This window comes from Aotus nancymaae, unplaced genomic scaffold (genome assembly GCF_030222135.1).
Source record: "Aotus nancymaae isolate 86718 unplaced genomic scaffold, 86718_ANA_hifiasm-v0.15.2.pri h1tg000069l, whole genome shotgun sequence".
In the NCBI taxonomy this organism is placed as follows: domain Eukaryota; kingdom Metazoa; phylum Chordata; class Mammalia; order Primates; family Aotidae; genus Aotus; species Aotus nancymaae.
This window is the reverse complement of record NW_026988484.1, coordinates 825,292-841,870: the sequence shown is the minus strand read 5'-3', so window position 1 is coordinate 841,870 and position 16,579 is coordinate 825,292. Positions and strand designations below refer to the sequence as shown.

The following is a 16,579-nucleotide window of genomic DNA, read 5'->3' as shown; positions in this document are numbered from 1 at the left end:
AAAATATCTAGGCACTTCAGGCACATTTAACTGTGTCTCCTTTTTTTTTTTTTTTTTTTGAAATGGAATCTCACTCTCTGGCAAGTGGGAGGAGGAAAAAGAGGGTGATGAGGGGCGTACGGGGGGGCAAGCAGGAGGGATAGAAGATTTGCAAAAACAGTTGAAAGAAAAAGGGAAAGAAGATGGTAAAAGGATTTTGGGTAGATGGAGGTTGGGGGAAAGGGTGGCAAGTGGGAGGAGAAAAGGGGGTGCAGAGAGGGAGGGGGAAGAGAGTGCAGAGCATGAGGGAGAGAAGGTTTTGGGAAAAGATGAGGAAAGTTTTTAAGTGGATGGGGAAAAGAGGGTGGCACGCGGGAGAAGGATAAAGGCGAGCAGGAGTGGGGAAAGAGGGTTGGGAAAAAGATGGGGAAAATTGTTTGGGGTATCTGGAGGACAAAAAGTGTGGAAAGCAGGGTGGGGAAAGGAGGGCGAGCGAGAAGCGGAGAAGGCTTTGTGAAAAGACGGTGGGCAAAAACTTGGGAGGTAGATGGGGAAAAGAGGGTGGTGAGCAGGAGTAAGGAGAAGGGTTTGTGGAAAGAGGGTGGGTAAATGTTTTGGGGTAGATGGAGAAGGGAAAGAGGGTGGCAAGGAGGGGAAAGATGATGGGGAAAACAGCTTTGGGCACATGAAGGGGGAAAAGAGGTGGCGAACAGCAGGAGTGGGGAGAAGGCTTTGAGAAAAGATGGGGGAAGTGTTTTTGTGTAGATGAAGGAGCAAAAGAGAATGATGAGAGCAGGAGGGGGAAAAAGAAGGTGGCCAGGGAAAGGGAGAAAAGATGGTGGGGAAAACAGTGAAGAAAGGTTTTTGGGTACATGAATGGTGAAAACAGTAGCGAGCGGGAGCATAGAGAAGGCTTTTCGAAATGACAGTGGGGAAAAATGGTGAAAAAGTTTTGGGGTAGATGGAGGAAGAAACAGGGTGGCAAGAGGGAGCAGGCCAAAGGCGGTCGGGAAAAGAAGATGGGGAAATAACGGCGGGGAACAAAGGTTTTGGGTAAATCTTTTTCTGATTTTTAAATCAGATTATTTGTATTTTTGCTTTTGAGTAGTTTTGAGTTCATTATATGTTTTGGGTATTAACCCTTGCCTCGTACATAGTTTGCAAATACTTTCTTCCATTTTCTGGATTGTTCCTTCGTGCTACTGATTGCTTCCTCTGCTTCGCAGAAGCTTTTACGTTTAATGTAATTGCATTTGTCTATGTTTGCTTTTGCTGCTTGTGCTTTTGATGTCTGTTTGAAAATCCCTTGTCCTAACCAATTTCATGAAGCATTTATCCTATTTTTTTCCTCTCTGATAGTTTCATAGTTTCAGGTACTATGTTTAAATCTTTATTTTGAGTAGATTTTTGTATATGGTAAGATAACAGTCTAGATTTATTCTTGTACATGTGGGTGTTGTGTTTTCCTAGCACGGTTTATTGAAGAGACTGTCCTTCCCAATGGTGGGTCTTCTTGGTGCCTTTGTTAAAAATGAGTAGACAGTAAATGCGTGAATTTATTTCTGAGTTCTCTATTCTGTTTCATTTGTCTGTGTCTGTCTGTCATTCATCTGTCTCTATCTCTGTCTCTCCCTTGCCCCTTTTTTGTGCCAGTTCCATGCTGTTTTGGTTACTATAGGTTTGTAGTATATTTTGAAATTAGGTAGTGTGATGCTTCCAGCTTTTTTCTTTTTATGCAAGATTCTTTTGTCTGAGGTGTTTTGCATGTCTATGTAAATTTTAGGATTTTTTTCCTATTTCTATGAAGAATGTCTTTTGCAATTTAATGGGATTGTGCTTGTTCTGTAGATCCCACTGGGTGATATAGATATTTTAACAATATTCTTCTAGTGCCTGGACATGGGATATCTTTCCATTTGCATGTGCTTGCTTTAATAGTTTTTATCTAAATTTCATAGTTTTCATTGTGGGATTTCGCCTTTTTGGTACGTTCATCTCTAGGTATCATTTTTTGGTGGAGGCAGTAGCTACTGTAATGAAGTAGCTTTCTTGACTTCTTTCTTAAGTGTTTCACTATTGGCACATGGGTGTGCTACACATCTTTGTATATTGATGTTGTGTCTTTCAACTTCAGTAAATTTATTTATTTCTAGTCGGTTTTTCTGTAGAATCTTTAGGGTTTTCTCCGTATATGTATGTGATCATTTCACCTGCAGAGACAATTTGACTTCCTTTTTTCCAATCTGGCTGCCTTTTGTTGCATCCTCCTGTCTAACTGCTCTTACAGTACTATGATGAATAAACGTGGTAAAAGTGGCCACACTTGTTCCAGATCTTAGAGGAAGAGCTTTTCACTTTTCCCCATTGTTTATGATGTTAGCTGTGTTTTTGTCATATATGGCGCTAACAATGGAGATGGTTCTAGTTATGGGTTTGGCATAAAGGCTAATTGCTGTGTTAACAAAAATTCCTATCCCTAGTTTGTTGGGTGTGTTTATGATGAAATGATGTTGACTTTGTGGAAAGTGCTTCCTGCATCTGTGGAGATGAGTACCTGGGTTTCTTCATTCTGCTTAGTTGATGTTTATTTGCAGGGATGGCTTTAGTTTATTTGCAGGGATGGCAAAACCAGCTTGATTTTCTGAGAAAAGGATGTAGTGATCATGGTCCGTAATCCTTCAAATACGTCTTAGTATCAAATTATGATTATTTTATTGAGCATTATTAATTGTATCATTATGCTAGACATTGGTCTATGCCTTTCTATTCTTGTGATTTCTACAAGTCTTGTTTTCAAAAGCCTCCCTTGCTTGAAGCTTTGGCTGCTCATTGTCATAGCATGTCATAACATATTGTAAGATTTGGGTTTGTTTCTGGAGTTTGATCTTCATGTAGAGAAAGGAGAAATGCTTAGAGCCACCATCAGTACAGCTGGGATGAAAGCTGGTGATGGGTGGGTGTCTTTCAAGTCACCCCAAGCCTGAGGCTGGAGGAAACATGTCCACCCCCTGTAAACACTTTTATTCATGTTTTAATTACTCATTTTTCTTACATCGTTAAAGTAGTCAAAACAGTAATAAAAAATGAAAAGTAGGCATGTTACAACTTGCAACATTATTTAAGTTTAAATATATTATTTGTACCTCATCATTTTTTGTCTTGTCGAGAAATTCTAAGGTTAATTGGCAGTACAGTTGTAATAGTACATAAATAATGTCTGTTTTACAAACACTAACATCCTACATTACATGTATGAACCCGGAAAATCTGAGATAGGCCTCAGATTTTTTAGGGAGTTTATTTTGCCAAGTTTGAGGATGCCTGTACCCGTGATGCATCCTCATGAGGTCCGACAACATGTGCCCCAGGTGGTAGGAGCACAGCGTGGTTTTATACATTTCAGGGAGACATGAGACATCAATCATTATGCATAAGATGTACATTGGTTCAGTCCAGAAAGGTGAGACAACTTGAAGAGGAGGCTGGACAGGGGGCTCCAGATCATAGGTAGATAAAGATGAATGGCTTCATTCTTTTGACTTGCCGATTACCCTTTCCAAATGAGGCAATCAGACATGCATTTATCTTGGTGAGCAGACGGGTGACTTTGGATAGAATGGGAGGCAGGTTTGCCCTAAGCAGTTCCCAGCTTGACTTTCCCTTTAGTTTAGTGATTTTGGGTCCCCAAGATTTATTTTCCTTTCACAAGGTCTAACATGTTTTCCTATGAGTGTTAATTATTCGTTGTGTATTTTATTACACAAATAAGGCACAGATTTAAAAAATCATCAACTTCCTGACTAGTTATATAGACATAATTACATAGAAGTTTAACTAAATTTGGAAACATTCCAGAGTTTGGGTTTCCAATAATTCCTTGTGATTCTTTAAAAGGTAAATGGTTTTTTTCCTATAAAACATAGAAACATTTAAATCACCCATAGAATGTCCTGCCATTTTTGTTTCTCTGGTTTCCTCATTTTCTGCAAAGCCTCTTTGAGGAAATTGACTGAATATCCTTTTAAACTCTTCTGTTTTAGAAAGCATTGTGGTGAAACATCGAATCATCATGGTAGCAAGTTTGGTTCACGTTGTTTCTTTCTTTGAATATTTTTTCCCAGTGGCCAATATCTGATTCTGGTGTATCATGGCTAAAAGGTAGGCACTGGAACAAAATAAAGACAAGAAGTATTTGGAATAAGTGATCCAGTCACAATGAATCAATTTGCCATTGGAACATATTTTTACAAAGTCACTCTTTTTAAAATATTTAGCCATGGATTGAAACAGAGTCTGTAAGTTTATTATTTTTTTTCCTGGTCTATAGTGAACAGCATTTTAGAGAAGGAACCCAGGACACAACCACAGTACAAGAAAAAAACATGATAAATAAGTTTACACATATGTAAAGCCCATACTCACCGAGTGAGGAGTTAGCTCCACCTTCTTCATGGCTCAGTGTCTACATCTTATTTGGAATTCTTTTGCAAAGGAGATTTCTATTCAAATTCATCTGCTTATTCACCTACGTATACAAATACAGACACCTAGATAATTACCTGAAGCTTTAGTTAGTATTAAACATTACAGCATTATGTTACACAATTTATTACGGTGTTGCCCATTGGTAGCTCTTTTTATTGGCTCCAATTTTTCTTTGACATAGTTCAACTTTTTTTTCTTACTTTCTGATACTTCAAGATTATCCTGACTCATATATTTACTGTCCCAGTTCTAGTATCAGACATTTCTTCAAAGAGCCTGATTCCTTTCAGAATGATAGGAAAACTTATATCTGGCTGCCGAATGAGTACGTTGTGTCTTGTCCCTCATTAGCAATGCTAGGAAGTATATGTGTGTATGTCACCTGCCTATACACACACAATTACAAAGGTTTCATTGTGGAACTGTATGTATCCGTATTAAACTAGACATAAGTTTTCTTTGATGTCTTCACCTCTGATCTACTATCACATGAATCTTTCTACCCTTCTCCCCTTGCTAATTTGGAACCTCCCACTTCAACAGTGAGAGACCTGGCTCCTACCGTCTGACTCATGTAACTCACTGTTTTATTCCAGATACAGATACTGTGGTTTTACGATTGTTCACAATTGTGCCTGTTGGAAGGAACTTTATAAAATGGATCCAGTGATGAAGTACAGTTCATTTGCCTTCAGCCTACAGGTTCTGTTCATTTTCAAAGGGACTTAGGTCAGCACCATTTTCCCTACACCTTCAGTGAGTTTTTTCCGCCATTTGTGTCTTAGTCCATTTTGTGCTTCCGTAACAGAATACCTGAGGCGGGGTAATTTGTAGGTAAAAAAGGTTCATTTGGCTCACAATGCTGGTGGCTGGAATGTCCGAGATTGGGCAGTTGCATCTGGTGGGGCCTCAGTCTTTTTCACCTCATGGTGGAAAGTGGAAGGGGAGCAAGGGGCGCACCAGAGATCACAGCAAGAGGGAAGCCAAGGAAGCCAGACTCTTTTTGCCTATCTACTCTTGCAGGAATTAATCCATTCCTGTGAGAGCAGACAGAACTCACCCCATTGGGAGGGCATTGATCTATTCATGGGGGATCGATCTCCCTAATCCAAACACCTTGCACTAGGCCTGACCTTCCCACGCTGCCACATTGGGGGTCAAATTTCAACATGAGTTTTTGCAAGGACAAACCACATCCAAACCATAGCAATTTGTAACATAGTTAAATTATTTTTCATATTGTGTATTCTGTGCTGGGCTACTCCACATCCTGAATAATATTATTTAATTAGAATAGAGTTTGATTTACCCATCTAGCTGTAAAATTCTGCATGTTTCAACAAATACATAGTGCAGGTATCCACTATTAAAGTATCATATGGAATGCTTCAAACCCCCACCCCATGAAGCCAAAGTCTTCCTATCTTTGTAGTTTCCCTTCTCCAGAATCTCACTAAATGAGGTCACACTGTGTGGATTCTCCTGAGACTGTCTTCTTCCACTTAGCAATGTGCATGAAATAATGGTGTTTTTTATAAGAATAACAACTTAATTAGAATCAAATATATAAACTTTAAGATTTTAAGTATCTAGTAAGTATATTAGCTTATTTGACTAGAACTCAAACAGAATAGAAATTTATGTTTGTTTTATGTTCAATAGTGATAGCTCTGAAAACAGTTGTTTTATTACACCAAAATATTAAATCGATCTTATTTAACTATGTTTTATCTAAATTGTGTTAACTTGAAAAACATTTGTATCAGTTCCTACGTTTCTAGGAGTTTGGGGAAAATTTATTTATAAATGCTAATTTTTTTTTACAAGCTGAGTTATAATAGAGCACTTTTAGAGGATTTTATAAATGAATTTTACATTGCTATCTGGAGTTAAGAAAATATCACATATACGTAACATACATTAATAGGCATAAAACACAAATAGAGACCTCGTAGCTTTCATGCTAAAATTTTAGCCATGAATCAGGCATACATAGTCTCTTGGTTAATCTTAGACATCTGCGTGATTGGATCTAGAGATACATAGCTGGTAAAGCACAATTTCAACATATCTGCTCATTTCATTACAAGTTCTCGGCATCTAAAATAACAAAATGACAATTTCTAGGACTTCTGTGGGAGAGTATGGAAGGTCTTCTGAATTTTTAATACTGTCAACTGAAGAATGATGAGGTTCATAAATTTGGAAAGGAGAGATTTCTTTATTTTTATTTTTATTTATTTATATTTTTGAGAAGGGGTTTCACTCTTATTGCCCAGGCTGGAGTACAGTGGTGTGATCTTGGCTCACTGCAAGCTCCACCTGCCAGGTTCAAGCAATTCTCCTGCCTCAGCCTCCCAATTAGCTGGTATTACAGATTTCCACCACCTTGCCTGGCTAATTTTTTATATTTTTAGTAGAGACATGGTTTCACCATGTAGGCCAGGCTGGTCTCAAACTCCTGAACTCAGGTGATCCACCCACCTTGGCTTCCCAAATTGCCGGGATTACAGGCATGAGCCACTGCACCCAGTGAGAGATTTACTTCCTGTAAAGGGTTGCAGCCTGCAGGGTAGTCCTTCTAACAGGCCTGGAAGCATAGACTCCAGCCAGAAGCCAGAAGCAGACACTTCAAGGGAGAGGTAAAGGAAACAGTAATTTATGCTGAGTGGCATGGCCAAATACACATATTTAATAAGCTCTAGGAGGAGTCATGAATATTTATGAAAGGAGAAATGCGTGCAATCACAGTTTGGTTTCTTACTCCTCCATGGGTCCCATGTACAAAAAATGGTAGTGTTAGCATGCGCCCAGGGTGAAGTTTTCAGCCCTCTGACATTAAAAGGTGAAGCAGAGGACATGAAAACTTGCTCTGTGCATCCTCCGTATACTGGCCAGAACCTCTCTGTCATAGGTGGTCTCTTATCGGCAAGAAAGGGGAGGCAGCTTCAGGCAGTTGGTTGGTATCGGTTTGAAAGGGCTGGTTTCTCTTAAATCATTTGGTGAGGTGTCTGTTCAGATTTGCGTGCATCTTTAATTGGGCTGTTTTACTTAGTTTTAAGATTCTTTTAGTATATTGAATACAATTTTTTTCTCAGATATGTATTTTGCTATATTTTCTTTCAGTATGTGGCTTTTTATTCTCTTAACAAGGTCTTTTCCAGAGTATACACTTTTAATATTTAAAGAATCCACTTAATTCTTTGTTCTGTATTGACACTTTGTGTTGTTTGTTAAAATTCATTACTGAACCCAAGGGCACATTGCTTTTATTTGTTTTCTTCTAGAAATTGCATAGTTTTGCATTTTTAGTGTAAGGATGATTTTGAGTGATTATTTGTATAAGTTGTAAAGTTTTCATCTACATTCATTTCATTTCCTATGGTTTCCAATGAATCGTTCCTTTGCTACTTTTGGGAAAGATACAGGATAGTGGGCTCTGTTAGAGTAGGTAGATGGCTAGACATGAATATGATGGGAAGGCTCACCTAGAAGGACCGTCAAAAATTTATGTATTAGTAGCATCTCTAATGCTGGAGTGGATGGGCACTTGTCACTTGTGGGTAGGAGGGAGAAGAAGTACCTTTGTAGAAAGAAACACCCTAGAACTCCTCTTAGGATACCCCAATCATCATTCACTCCACAGTTAAAATGTCAGAAAATTGATACCTACATGCTGATAAGAAGGACAAAGGAAACATGCTTAAGAGAAACCTGGCACCATAAGTATAGATTAGGGCAGAGAAGGACATTCAAAAGAGATAGGCAGGCACAGGAGGTACAGATGTGACTGCTGTAGGGCCTTCCTGGGAGGTGGGAAGGAGCCAGCCCCAACAGTGGATTTGGAATGATCACTGCACATATGCCTTAACCAACAGTGAGGAGGTCTCACAAGCCTAAGAGGGGCAAGTCAGGGACCTAAGTCAGGAGCAGAAAAACCAGACAAAGAAAACAGGTGGAGGGTTGAGACAGAGGCAGTAATGTGAAGAAGTCCAAAATAAAATTCCCTGCACAGGACTCTTGGGCTGTTTTCCTGCACGATCAGGCTGCTCCTCCCTTGGGGCCTACCTATTTTTTCTACAGTAAGCTCTTTGCACTGTATTTATTTTCAGTGAAGTTATCTGCCATCTTTGTACTGCCTCGGTGAAAATCTTTCTTCTAAGTTAGTCAAGAACTGTGACATCAGCTCTTTCCAGTAATAGCTCTGTTTCAGTTCGAATTTCCTGAACTGTGGGCGCTGAATAACTGGTGCTCTGACTTTAAGTAGTGCAGAAGGAGGCCAGTAGGGGGCGCCAGCCATCACATTGGGAGCAAGGGGACTGTGCAGTGCTCTGGTTGCCAGCACCGGGGTGCTGCCCCGACACTGAGCAAGAAGGTCTTGCAGTGCCCCCAGTGGCCAGCAGGGAACGTGCCGCCACTACACCTGGAGTAAGAGTGCCCAGCAGCACAGGCACCACACCGTGAGCAAGAGGGCGCTGCACTTTCCTGGTTGCAAGCAGGGGGCGTGTTGCCACTACATTGTGAGCAAGAGGGCCCTGCAGTGCCCAGCTGCCAGCAGGGGGCGCCCAAGCCCGCCTTTTCAGATGGCATGTGTCGCATCACGGCGCTGGCGTGCGTCGCATCAGGGCGCCGGTGTGCAGGGCAGTCTGCTAAGTTGCATTTTCCTCAGTACAGACCTGGAGGGTACGGGCAGGGCAGAGCTGTTCTCCACGGTGCAGACCTAGTGGGCACACCCTAGCTTTGGGACAACTCTGGGCCGCGTCCACCGTGTGTAAAATCCTTCTTGTTTGCAGCCCTGACTGCTTACGGTCAGAGACTAGTAAGAAGGTGTCAGTGTGGAAAACTGGACACCAAAAGCCCCTCTGAATCCTGCGCGCTGAGGTTCTCCCCACCCAAGGCCAGGCGGCTGCAGTGCGAGGTGCACACCGTAGCCTCAGAACACAAATAAGGCATTCCTAAGGCAGATTTGACGTCCGAAATACGAATACAACGCCCGCAGTCCTCGTGTAGAAAACACCTCTAAGGCTCATGCAAGGCCTCAGTCCAAAAGTGTTACTATAAAAGCCACGTGGTCTTTGCAGTACAGCAGTTTTAATAATCAACACTGACGTATCAGTGCAAATGTAGAAACTAACGTAGGTTAGGGTTTAGGGTGAGGATTAGGGCTCGGGTTTAGGGTTAGAGTTAGGGGTTACCGGTTAGGGGTTAGGATTTAGGGGTTAGAAGAATCTTAGGCAAAATAAATTTAAACAGTTTATTTGAGCAAAGGAATGATTAATGAATCACACCTGAAGCACCAGAACAGAAAACAGGGCTTGGGGCTTCGAGCTCTTCGTGGTGGCAGCTAAGTGAGGTTTCTCACTGGCTCCAGCTGGGCTACCGCCTGCCGTGAGGATGGTTCCCTCAGCATCCCTAGTCATACAGCCAACTGGCAGCTGGGCTTATTGTCATTGACTGGTTGGTTTGTTAATTTTTCAAGTCAGTTTAAATGACTCCAAATTCGGTTTCCGTTTGCTTAGGCAAGACCGCAGGCTAATGGCGACCTCCTTTTTGCTGTAGCATGTCAAAAACCATAATTCATTTTCATTGTACTTTACTGGCATTATGAAAAGTAAATTCACATTTTTGTTTTTATTCAGAAAGTTGATTTAATTGGCAACCTATTTGTGATGGTGCATAAAATAATGTCTGTTAATCATTTGCCTCTTAGATTAGATGAATTATGTCAACTCTATTAAGCTTTGTTATTAAACCATAACACAAATTGAGTTTCTTTTTTTTCCCTAGGCTTTAACCATTTCAAATACACTCAAGCATCTCCTAACAATGTGGATACTTATGAGAAATTTGTCCTTAGTGATTTCATCTTTGTGCGAACACCATGGAGTGTCCTTATAAAACCTAGATGGTGTAGCCCGCTCCACACGTAAGTTATATGGTATAGCTTATTGCTCCCAGGCTACAAACCTGTGTACTACATCTCTGTACTGAATGCTGTAGTCAGCTGTCACACCATGGTGATTGCCGATTGTGATCCTAAAATATCTGAGTCAGGTCTCAGTCAATTTAGAAAGCTTATTTTGCCAAGGTTAAGGACATGCCCATGACACAGCCTCAGGAGGTCCTGACAACATGGGCCCAAGGTGGTCAGGGTAGAGCTTGCTTTTAAACATTTTAGTGAGACATGAGACACCAATCAATATGTGTAAGATGTACAGTCATTTGGTCCAGTAAGGTGGAGCAACTAGAAGTAGGAAGTGGGCGTGCTTCTAGGTCAGAAGGTTGATAAAACAAAAGGTTGCATTCTTTTGAATCCTTGATCAGCCTTCCACTGAATACAGTTTAGTCTGGTTCAGTGAATCTGCATTTTTACAGTTACAGTAGGGCAGAGGAATGGCGTGATCTTGGCCCACCACAACCTCCGCCTCCTGGGTTCAAGCAATTGTCTTGCCTCAGCCTCCTGGGTAGCTGGGATTACAGGCATGCACCACCATGCTGGTAATTTTTGTCAGGCTGGTCTCGAACTGATGACCTCAGGTGATCTGTCTGCCTTGGCCTCCCAAAGTGCTGGGATTACAGGCATGAGCCACCACGCGTGGCCAGGAGGCTTATTTTGATTCTGATATTGTCAACTGTATTTCAGGCATAACTTGTTTTCCTTGGAGCATTAAATACTGCTTTGGTATTACACAAATAAAACACAGATCCCTTTGTACCATATTCATTGCTAGTGATATTGACATATAAATTTAGACACATTCCAGAGTCTAGGCTTCCAGTAATTGTTTGTGATCCCCTAAAAGGTAATTTATTTTTTCTCACAAGACACAGTGACATCTAAAGTCACATTGAATGTCCCACCACTTTTGTTTCTCTAGTTTCATCAATTTTTGCAAAGCATCTTTGGGGGAATAACTTTGACTATCCCTTTAAATTCTTCTATATTAGAAAGCATCGTGATGAAACATTGAATAATTGTGGTCACAAATTCCATTTACAGTCTTCCTGTCTTTGAATACTTTTTCCAATGGCAAATGTTTGCTTTTGCTGTACTGTAGGTAAAAGGAATGCTGGGAAAGAAAACAAAGATAAGCATTCATTAGAATAGGTGATTCAGCCACAATTTGCTATTTTAACGTCTTTAAAATAAGAGTTATACTTTTGAAAACGTCCGGCCATAAATTGAAATTGTCTCCAAAATATGAATTTTTTCCTTGGTTCTAAGGCAACCAGCTTTCCTAGAGAGTGAACCACACCACAAGAAAAAAGATATGATAAATATGTTTACATGTATGTGTTATTTTAATATAAAACATGTAAAAGAGGCATTTCCTTGAAATTATATATTAGTTTGCATAATTTACTTTGCAGCATCACGAATGCTCTTATTTTAAAAAGTAGTAGTGTCAATTACTACTTATTATTAGTACAAGTAATTAAGCATATATTTTAAAAAATCCAATTTTTAAATAAAGGTTTTATTTTAAATTAGTTTTAGATTCACATTGAAATTGGGAAGAAAATGCAGATTTCCTGTGTAGACCCAACCTAGTTTCCCCTTGTATTAACATGTCAACATGTATCAGTTATGCTATTAACATCTTTTTTTTTTTTGAGATGGAGTTTTGTGCTGTCACCCAGGTTGGAGTGCAATGGCACAATCTTGGCTCAATGCAACCTTCACCTACCATGTTTAAGCGATTCTCCTGCTTCAACCTCCCAAGTAGCTGGGATTACAGGTGCCCACCAGCACACTTGACTAATTTTTTGTATTTTTAGTAGAGATGGGGTTTCACCATGTTGGCCAGGCTGATCTGGAACTCCTGACCTCAGATGATTTACCTGTCTCAGCCTTCCAAAGTTCTGGGATGACAGGCATGAGCCGCCATGCCCAGCCTACCATTGGTATATTTGCTTTGGTTGGGTATCTGTTCAGATATTTACCCAGTTTTAAAATTATGTATGTATTTGGTAAATATCTTCTCACGTCTGTCTTGTCTTTTTGTTCTCTTAATACAGGTTTTCACAGTAGAATACTTAGTTTTATAAAGTCTGTGTTATCAATATTTTCATGAATTGGCATTTGATGCCGTGTGCTAAAACTCAACACCAAACCCAATGTCATATAGATTTTCTTTTAGATTTTTTATAGTTTTGCATTTCAAATTACAGTCTCTGGACTATTTTGAGTAGGTTTTTGTTTTTCTTAATTTGTGTATATATTCATTTCATTCTACATGGCTTCCAGAGTCTTCTGTCACCATCTTTGGGAAGGATGCTACAGTGGGCTTCATTTTGGTTTCAATTTCCAAAATTATTACATTGAATAAAGTGAATATTGAATTTTTTAGGTATTTCAGGACAGCCAGGCAGGGGTGCACATCCACCAAGAAACTGAGCAAGAGTGTCTGTGCTGAGCTCTGGCGCCACCAGAGGGCGCGCGAACACACCCCTGACCAACTTCCCTGTGAGGTGCCAGAAGCAGCAAGGAGATTTGACTTCCTCAGGGCAGCACAAGAGTCATGTCAACTAAGTGTTGTTCATTGGTGAGTAAAAAGCTTCCTTTCCATGGCCCTGAGTGCAGAGAAGAGAGTCTTCAGATTACTCAGCAAAGGAAGAAATTCATATAGAAAAATGAAATCCCCAAATCCCCTCGTTACGACTACACCCTGATATCATTGTCAACGTCCCAGACACAGTGGCTGCTAAGATGTATTCTCACAGTGGCCTCTGATATAATAATCACACCATGCCCTAACATTACTATGATATCCATGCCGTGCCCTCACACCAGTACAATAGCCACACCATACTCTAACACTAATCTGATATCCACACCGTTGCTTCTAATACCAATGTAATACTATCTACACTGTGCCCTAGTGCTAACGTAACATCTGCACTGTTCTCCAACACCAATATAATATGGACACCATGCCCTAACACTAGTATCCACACCGTGCCGTAACACTAATGTATCCACACGGTAGCCTCTAGCACTAATAAATATAATAGTATCTGCTAAGTGGAGTCTGTTGACATTGAGGCTTTTATATAATAAGGGTTCACAGCTTTGGATGAAGTGTAGCCTCTATAGTGGATTTTGATGATGTCTCTGCTTTTCTGGCATAGTATTGATATGGCAGTTTTAAAAGTAATTTACTTTTTAATAATGTCATACTTCTAGGGAACTTCCAGTAGCAGTACAAAATATAACCTGTTTCTTTTCTCAGAGTCCCCAGCAGTTATTGCTGTACCACGTTTGCAATGTCCCACAAAACACTCCGGTATATTTTACCCAAAGCACGGACACTCTCCCGGGTTATCATCACATCACCCCTAGATCAGGAAATCAGCACGGTTCCTACGTGATAATTCAGTTCACAAGCTCATTTCACTTTTACCTCCTCCCCACCTGGGAGTGTAATGTGTTTTTTCATTCTGATCCAGTTTTCCGGGCACTGTTCCCAGGACTTTCCTGCATATTTATGATCTTGACACATTTAAAGAGCATGCAAGTTTTTGTTTGAACACCTGTTTTCAGGTCTTTGGGGTATATACCTAGGAATGGAATCACTGAGTCATACAGTAAATCTATTTGTAACTGTTTGAAGAAACACCAAATTATTTTACACGTATGCTGCACCATTTCATATTGTCACAAGCAGTGTTTAATAGTTCAAATTTCTGCACATCTTTGTCAACACTTGTTTTTTTTTAGTATAAGTATTCTAGTGTGAGTTAAGGGGTATCTCTTTATGGTTTTAATTGTGAGTAATGATGTTAAGCATCTTTTTATGTGTTTCTTGGTGAAGTGTGTGTTAAAGTCCTTTATCAATTTTTAGGTTGGGTTGTCTTTGTTGTTGAGTTATAAAAGTTATTTATACATTCTGGATAACAGACATTTATGCAGTATGTAATGTGTAGGTTTTTTCTTCCATTGTGTGGTTATTGGAAAATAACAAGAGTTAATGTGTGGTCTCTGCCGCGGGGTCCTGAGACAGAGCTCTAAGCCTTTGGAATGTATGAGGTGATGTGTGTTTCGTGTGCTAATGAGATGACTGATGGCTGGGGGCACCTGGACAGCCTCAGTGGGGCTGGCTGCTAAGGGAACCAACCTTGTGATTAGAGGATTTGGAATTTCATCTCCCTTCCCATCTCTGTGAAGGGAAGAGGTGCTGATGGTTGAGTTGATCACTTATGGCCACTCATGTAACCAATCTGCCTATGTAATAAAGGACCGGGTTGGGAGAGTGTGGGCATCTGTGTTGCTGAAGATGGGGAGATGCTGGGAAGATCCTATCTAGGGAGGGCATGGGAGGCCTGCACCCCTTCCACATACTTCACATTGTGCCTCTCTTTATCTGACTGTTCATTTGTAGCCTTTAAAATATCCTTGGCAATAAGTCAGCAATAGTAAGTACACTGTTTTCATGGGTTCTGTAATGTGCCATAGTAAATTGCTGAACCCAGTAAGGGTGTTGTGGGAGCCTCCAATCTGCGGCCAAGTCAGACGGAAGGTAGCCTGGGAACCTACCGTTTGTGATTCCCGTCTTATAACTGAGTGCCCGTATTTTCTTAAAGAAGAAATGAGTTACTTTTACTGCTTTTCTTGTCCTGCACTTCCTGCTTAGCTCTTCAGGAACGCAGTGATGAGCTTTACTGTCTCTCCACGAGATTACTTGCTACACCGCAAGCTTTTCTAACTGTGTGCTTACTTAGAAGTTCCAGGGACCGAATCTGGAAACTAACTAGGCACCTCCGGATCTCTCCCCTCCAGGAGATTGCCAGGATGCAACAGTCATTTTACAAACTAGCTCTGCCCGTGGTGGTACTAGGAAGACCACCTAATGGACAAAACATCAGAGCAAGTCCCATAGACCCTGCGCCTCCTCATCCCATCCCCTGCATGCCATTCTGCCAAGTCCTCCTTTTAAAGCTCCCACTTTCTGCCCTGAAAGTGGAAGCGGTTTCCTTAAGGCAAGAGCCTGTGTGTTCCCTTCAGCTAAGCGCTGTCATAAAGTCACTTTCTTTTTATCATCCTTGTGCTTGTCAATTGAATTTGCAAGCAACAAGGGGCATGACCTGCCTTCTTAGGACTGAGCCCTTAGCCTGTGGGGTCTGATGCTTTCTCCAGTTAGTATCAGAATTGGATTGCACTGTAGGACATCCAGCTGGTACCCAAGATTTGGTCTGTCTGGGGAAAAAACCCATGCATTTGTTAATAGAAGTGTTCTGTGCTGAGTGTTGAGAGTATACTAGAAGACAGTTGTTTTTTCTTTTATAACAATTCTGTCTTTCAGCTTTTTTCTTCCTGTCTTCTGAGGCATAAAAGTTTTGCATTTAGAGGAAATCAGTTGATTTATTTTTCCTTTTTTGGCTTGTGGTTTTGGTGTCAGATCTAAGAAATTATTGCTACATCTAAGGTCATGAAGGTTTAACTGTATGTTTTCTCTAGAGATTTTAGTTTTGCCATATTTAGATCTTTGATCCATTTTAGGTTAAAATTTTTGTGTGACATGAGGAAATGATACAATTTCATGTCCCTTTATGTGGATTGCAGGTTGCCTTACATCACTTGTTGAGGACAGCATTTTTCCCCCAATTTAATGGTTATGGACCTTGTCTGACATCAGTTGAGCATGGAGGCATTGTTTTATGTCTGGACTCCCAATTCAGTTCAATTGATCTTTATTGTTGTGCCAGTATCATGCTGTTTTGATTACTATTGCTTTGTAATAAGATTTGAAACTGGGATGTGTGAACCTTCAGACTTGGAGTTATTTTTCAGGATCGGTTTGGCTTTTCAGGTTCCTTGAAATTCCACATGAACGTTAGGATCAGCTTTCCCATTTCTATCCCAAGGCCTTTGGGATTTTCGTAGGAATAATATTGAATCTGTAGTTTGCTTTGGTAATTTGGCAAACTTGATAAATACTGTCTTCAAATCCATGAAGGTAACATGTTTTTACATTTATTTGGGTTTTTACGTTTATTTGGGCTTTGTTTAATTTCCTTAAGCAATGTTTTATAATTTTTCCAATCTAAGTCTTGCCTTTGATTACATTTATTCCTTATTATTGTTATTGGTCTTATTTAAAGTGAAATTTTTATA

At 40.3% G+C, this 16,579-nt stretch overlaps 1 protein-coding gene across 1 annotated transcript in view; it reads left to right on the top strand.

Moving 5' to 3' along the window:
• LOC105725999 (zinc finger protein 701) overlaps nt 1-16,579 on the top strand; it is an 83,733-nt gene that overhangs the window by 64,571 nt on the left and 2,583 nt on the right. The window contains exons 10-11 of the mRNA XM_064367339.1: nt 10,252-10,390; nt 12,816-13,010. The gene's annotated coding sequence lies outside the window, so the exon portion shown is untranslated. The remainder of the gene's footprint in view (nt 1-10,251; nt 10,391-12,815; nt 13,011-16,579) is intronic.